We start from the raw sequence: 7,113 nt of genomic DNA on the forward strand, positions 1-7,113 counted from the left end.
GCGGGGCGCACCCCGCCCGCCCGCGGGGCCGTGCGCGCGGCACCATATTTAGTCAGGGGGAGCGGGCAGCCCGGCTGGTATGCGGCGCGGGGAGTTCCTGCAGAAAGGCGCCCGCGCCTGGCCTTTTTGGGTTGTCCCCCGCCCAGGGTCGGAGGAGGGAGGACCGGGGAGGGAGGATCGGGGAGGGAGGACCGGCTCGGCCCGGGACCGCGGAGCGGGTGCGCGCGGGGAGCGCGGGGAGCGCGGCCTTGGCGCGGGGCCAGCGCGCTGCCTCGACTTCCTTTTATGGCCTCTGTGTGTGTGTGTGTGTGTGTGTGTGCACGCGCGTGTGTGTGACAGGGACAGGAGGAGAGGCACGGGGGGAAGACGGACGGACAGACAGATTGAGTGACAACTGATGGAGAGCCAGAGAGGAGGAGACAGGAAGCCGGGCCCGAGGTCCTGGGGAGAGGTTGGGACCGGGGTCCTGCGGCACCCGGGTCCACAGGGCCCCCCAGCTCTCCCCCGGGTTGTCTGGGGGACAGATCGGAGAGGTCCGCGATCTGCATGCGGGCAGCACCTTGCAGAGCCACGCAGCTCCCACGCTCCGACCGCCACCCCGAGCGGCCGCGGCCGGCTCCTGAGAAGACACCGGGGTGGTGTCCCCAGCGCGAAGAGGGGGCGCTGGGAAGGAAAGTGGCACACGGGATCCGGGCAGGAAGAGGTTAATTAACTCAGCGCCCCAGGCTGGCCCTGGCCCAGGGAAGAAATTCTCCGATGTCCCCCCCTTCCATCATCGCAGCCTCAGGGGACCCCCCCCCTCAGTGACCACCGGGAATGGCCAGACCTGCCAGGACGGGTCGTCCCAATGTGACCCCGGCCAGGTGCGCCTGGGGCCGGTGACAGCGATTCCCCAGGGCTCCTGCAGGGGTCGCTGCGGAGAGCGCCCGCTGGCCCCGCCCCGTCCCGCCAGGCCCCGCCCCGCTCACCAATGCTCGCCGGTCAGGCCCCGCCCCCTCCAGGCCCTGCCCTTGTCCACCAGGTCCCGCCCCAAAGGCCACCCCAGGGTCTCTATAGACAGGCCACGCCCCTCGCCACCAGGCCCCGCCTTTCACAGGCCAAGCAGTCTCTATAAAGTCAAGCCCCGCCCCTACAGACTCCGCCCATGCCACCAGACCCCGCCCCCTCTGCCCAAGCTCCGCCCACCGCGCCCCGCCCACCGCCCCTTTCCCACCCGCGGGCTGCGCGGGGTCTCTATAAAGCCAGGCGTCAGGGGTGCGCAGGGGATTTGGACGCCCGGGCCTGGGAAGCGCGCCAGATCTGAGTCTCCATCCGGTGTCTCCTCTCCTAGCCCCCCCCAGAGGACTGTAAGTGCTGTGGGGCGCCCTGGGGCGGAGGGGAGGGCTGGGCTGGAAGGTCCAGCGGGGTCCCCGAGCGCTGGGGTGGGGGGGGGTCTGGGGGGCAATTAGGGGACGCTGGCGAGCCGTCCATCCGCGTCCATCCTCGAGATGCCAGGCCCGGGCCCAACGCCAGGGTGCCTCGTCTTGGGAAAATGAATGGCTAGGGTGCAGCAGGAAGGGGGTGCTGGGCTGGGACTCGCGGGCGGCCCTGCAGGCGGGCACCTCATGCCCAGCAGCTTTTGCACGGTCTCCAAAAAGGAAAAAAAAAGTGCCCTGAAGCACTTTGCTACCCTGCAGATGGGCAGAGCGCGGCCCAGGTGCACGGCATCACCCCAGGGTTGGGCTAGAGGTGGGTGGGCAGGGGCTCTGGGGCCCGGGAGGGGAGGGGAGGCCCATGGGGTGAGGCTTGTGTACCCAGATGCAAGCCCTCTCCACCTTCTACAGGTGGTGCCAAGTCCCAGATTGCATCCAGGAGCTGCACCTGCGCTAGGTTAGCTCAGCCTGACGTTTCCCACATGGAAACAAACCGGACTGTGATGTTGGAGTAGCCAGGGGGAAAAAACACCCAAAAAACCAAGGCTGGGCTGGCTGGTGTGGAGAGCTTGCAACTTCTAGAAAAGTTCCACAAAAAGTCCAGGCGCGCACACACACAGACACACAAAGGAAATATTTAGAAAACTCAGGGCAGGGAGAGAGCAGCTTCAGTTAATATGAGGACTGATGGATTGGGTTGTGCGCCGGCCAGAGGGTTTCAAAGGGAAGTCAGGCTGGACTGTTAATACACTCCTTTGCGTAGCTGTTTTTGGTTTGGTTCTGTCTTCAGTTCTTTGGCTTGCTTAGAATGACTGTTTTGGAGTGGATTTGAAAGAAAGGAGCTGGATGGGGCTGGTCTGAAAGTTGTGAATGGCAGGATGGGAAATAAGAGGGGGAAGATGGTTTTTGAAAGCCCTTGGAGTTTTCCAGGAAGACGCTACTCTTGATGGGCTTCTATTGGAATGATCACAGGAGTTATACTTTTGTCCTAATCCTGGGGATTGAACTCAGGGTTTGGGAACTGTCCTTTAGCTATTTTGCCATTTGAACCACAGCTCCACTTCCAGCTCTTTTTTGTGTGTGTATGGTTACTCAGAGATAAGAGTTTCACAGGCTTTCCTGCCTAGTCTGGCTTCGATCTCTGCGATCTTCAGATGACAGTCTCTAGTTAGCATTACAGGCATGAGCTATTGGTGCTTGATGCCACATAATTCTTATGAGATCACTTAACTGATCTCATTTAAACCTTGCCCAACTTCACCAGAAGCATTAGGAGGCCTGTTTAGTATAGAAGACAGATGCTCAGAGAGGCTGAGACACCATCCGTGGCACCCAGTAAATAAATGGTCGAGCTCATTCCCTGGTTTATCTGATGCCAGGGTTAGTATGCCCTATAGCTCATCATCATGGCCCCTTTTCTTTCTTTCTTTACTGTAGACTCAAACTTCTCGTTAGAAGTCAGGTTTCTGGTAGAACCAAATTCTTGCAGCATCGTAAATATTTATCCTCCTCTTTGAAGAAAACATAAACTGAACTTTGGGTTGAAAAGAACATGAAACAGTTCTGTCGCTGGCGCGGATGACCTCAGGTACTTCTGGATTCTTGGGGCGATCTTTCAGCAGCCTCCCAAGTTTGACTCCTAAACACCGTATTTTTTTATTATCATGTCTGAAATAGACACACGATTCCGTACAAGGTATTTGTTATGGATTTATCATTACTTTTCCTGGGAGGGCTGAGATGGAGGCAAACATGTCCATGTATGGTAGTGTTTTCCAGCCCAGGCCCCCCCCCCCGGCCAGCTACCCAGCCTTGCTGGCCGAGCCCTAGGGATTTCTGGTCCCCCTCAGGAAGATCTGGGGAGCACAGCCCAGGACATTTGGAAGGAAAGGACGGTGCTTGCTTGCTTGCTTTTTTTCTTTTTTGAGTGGAAATTGCCTCTTCTTTTCCTCTGGGCATTCTATCCAAACAAGTGTCACTGAAGCTGTAAGGCACCACTGGGCAATTCTAAAATATGTTCCATTTTTCCCAGAAAACAAAACCCACTTTCAAATCTAAGGGAATCATAGAAGGCCACAAGCAGATTTTTAAAGTCACTTCAATTGGCATTCAAGTGCCTTACCTTTTCTGTCTGCATAATGGGACTAAAGAAAATAGGCAATGTGTTTTGGGGATGCTCTCTCTCCCTCTCCTCTGTCTCTCTCTCTTTTGTAGTATCAGGGTTTGCTAGGCTTGCTTGCCTGGTGCCTGGGGCCTGGCTTTTTGCTGGGTAGTTTTGGAGGTGGAGCCTCTCAGATTCTGCTGCCTTTACTGGCCTTGAAGTGCGATCCTCTGGATCTCATTCTCCTGCGTAGCTAGGGTACCAGGCACGGGTCCTTGCTACCCAGTGTGTATGGGGCATGGTTGCTGGACAATATTTATGGGCATTTTCTTATCAAATCTTTAGAGCCAGGGGCCCTATTTTATAACAGTAGAGTCTCAGATTTGCTCCATAGCTCAGCCAGCCAATAAAGAAGATAGGGTGTCACAAGGTAAGGGTTTTCTCCTCCCTTTGGGGAGAAAGGGGTGCGAGGCCTTTTTTTTTAATATAGTTTTATTTAAGTAGTTGTGCAAAGGTATTTCAATACAGCCTACCAATTTGTGAGTACAGTGAAAGCCTCTCAACCAATGTCACTTCCTCCATTAGTGAAGGTCTTAACATAGCACCCAGGCCCCGGCACACTTAAGGGGATGAGCATTTCTAACACACATGACCAGAGATGGTAAGGAACTTGTCCCATGTGGCACAGCTCATAGATGGCCAAACCCTAGGAAACTCTAAAGCAGAAACGTGTCTCTAAATTCTCTTTTATGTGTTATTGCTTTTGATAACCCCCATTCCTCTTTGGAGGGATCAGGGAAGTCCAAGCAGTAATTAGAAACTATTCCTATGCCTATAATCCTAGCTAATAAGGAGGCCAAGATGTGAGGATGGAGGTTTGAGGCCAGTAGAGGCCAGAAAGTCTTTGAGATGTGATCTCTAAGCCCTGGTATGGACACCAAAGGAAGGAAGGGAGGGAGAGAGGGAAGGAGGAAGGGATGGACTTCCTCATTATTATTGCCTTCCTTCTAAATTATATCAGCTACATTATAACAGGGGTTTCTTTTTGTTGTTGTTGTTGGTCGTGGGGCCTGAACTCTGGGCCTGGGCGCTGTCTCTCAGCTCTTCAGATGGTCTAATTCCATCTTTCTTGATATTTAGTATGTTGTCTATTTTTTTTTTTTTTGCCAGTCCTGGGTCTTGAACTCAGGGCCTTGGCACTTTCCTTGAGCTTCTTTTGTTCAAAGCTAGCACTCTACCACTTGAGGCACAGTGCCACTTCTGGCATTTTCTGCTTATGTGGTGCTGAGGAATCGAACCCAGAGCCTCAAGCACGCAAGGCAAGCACTCTACCACTGAGCCACCTTCCCAGCCCATATGAGGGGTTTCGATTAAACTTGTCGGTTTATGAATCACTTGCGATTGTTCCGGGCCTCTGAGGAGTCTCTCCCACATCCTCCGCTGCCCAGCCTCCCCAAGGCAAGGAAGACCACTGAGCTCAGAGAAATCCTTGCGAGAATTTGAAGGAACAAAGCTGGGCACCGGTGGCTCACGCCTGTCATCCCAGCTACTCAGGAGGCTGAGACCTGAGGATCATGGTTCAAAGCCAGCCCAGGCAGGAAAGGCTGTGAGACTCCTATCTCCAATAAACCACCAGAAAACCAGAAGTGGCGCTGTGGCTCAAGTGGTAGAGCGCTCACCTTGAGCTGAAGAGCTGAGGGACAGCGCCCAGGCCCAGAGTTCAAGCCCCACGACCAACAACAACAACAACAAAAAAATTTGAAGGAACTCCTGGAACTAGAAACTCTCTGTGGGGACATGGCGGCCCCTTCTCCTGTGGACCTGGGGCCCCAGGGGCTTGAGTTTGGGGCTTTTAGGGGGATTTTGCAGTCTAGACACCGAATTCCTTCCTGGGCATGCCTTGGGTATATAACCTGAGGCCTGCTGTCTTTTTAATTTTATTTTTTATTATTTAAGTAGTTGTACCTGGGGCTTTGAGTTCAATCTGTGGGTTGATTAGTGTCACCCCACCACACATGCTCCCCCATCTCTCCTGCCCCTCCCGCCCCTCCCCGCCCCTCCCCTCCTCTCCTCTCCTCTCCCCTCCCCTCCCCTCCCCTCCAGTGGCCTGGCTTCATTTTCACATGCAAATGTGAAATGTTGAATCTTATTACTGCCTCCCACCCTTCCTCCATTCATCCCCCCCCCACCCCCACTTTAACAACACACCCTCCGGCCTCCTGGTGGTCATTTTGGGGGGGGGTTGCCAGTTGCCCCATCAGAATCCTCCCCTGCGTCTACCCTGCTGCAGCTGGCGTGTTTGTGCGCGTGAGTGTGCGTGCGTGTGCGTGGTCATGTCTGTCTGTGTATGCAGTCGTTTTCGTTGTGTGTTTTAACTGCAATCCGCCAGCTAGGGTGGAGGGAGAACAAGTCTCCTTGGGGATGTCCCGTCGGCACCGCCAAAGGGCAGACATTTTGGAGCTTCTCGGATTGAGGACGTTCACCCCGTGTGTATCTCTTCGCATCTACTAAGATGTGTTGGTGGCATGAATTTCCTAAATTAATTAAGGCCAGTCCTGCGGCTTGAACTCAGGGCCTGGGTGCTGTCCTTGAGCTTTTTGTTTTTCCCACCAGACTGACACTCTACTGCTGAAGCCGTAGTTCTGCTTTGAGCTTTTTGGTAGTTTATTAGAGATAAGAGTGTCAAGGATTTTCCTGCCCAAGCTCGCTTGGAACCATGATTCTCAGATCTCAGCCTCCTGAGTAGCCAGGATTGCAGGCGTGAGCCACGGTGCCCGGCTTGTCCTTACACTTTAAAGCGCTAAATATTGGCAAGTTGTACCCAGAGAGAGACTGCAGAATCCCCCTGTTGCTGTCACTTCTGCCCTGTGCGTTTTTATTGTTTATTTTTGTGCCGGTCCTTGGGCTTGAACTCGGGGTTTTACGCTCTCATTTGACATCTTTGCACAAGGCTGTTGCCGTAGCATTTGCCACAGCTCGGCCTCTGGCTTTTTGGTGGTTAATTGGAGGTAGGAATCTTGTGGACTTTCTTGCCCAGCCTTGCTTTGAACCACAATCCTCCCAGAGTTTTTGAGATGATTAAATGAAATGGTAGCTGGGGCTGGAGCCATAGCTCAGTGGCAGAGCGTACGCCTCGCATGGGGAAGAGTCTGGGTTTGATCTCTAATACCACAAGAAGATGGGCTGGACACACGGCTCAAGTGGTAGAGCTCCAGCTCTGAGCAAGAGAGCCACGCCATTCCCCCAGCCCTGCTTCTCCAGCTCCTCTTCATTTATTTATTTATTTTTGCCAGTCCTGGGGCTTGAACTCAGGGCCTGGGCGCTGTCCCTGGGTGCTGTCCCTTGAGCCACAGCACCATTTCCAGCTTTTTCTGTGTATGGGGTATACTGAGGAATAGAACCTAGGGCTTCATTCATGCTAGGCAAGTACTTTACCACTAAGCCACATTTCCAGCCCTTCTTTCCTTCCTTCCTCCCTTCCCTTTCTTTTCTTTCCTCTCTTCTTCCCTCCCTCCATCCCTCTCTCCCTTCCTTCCTCTCTTCCTCTGTCTCTCTGTCTCTGTCTGTCTGTCTGTCTCTCTGTCTCTCTCTCACACACAC

The sequence above is a fragment of the Dipodomys ordii genome, unplaced genomic scaffold, assembly GCF_000151885.1.
Source record: "Dipodomys ordii isolate 6190 unplaced genomic scaffold, Dord_2.0 Scaffold14, whole genome shotgun sequence".
Classification (NCBI taxonomy): Eukaryota; Metazoa; Chordata; class Mammalia; order Rodentia; family Heteromyidae; genus Dipodomys; species Dipodomys ordii.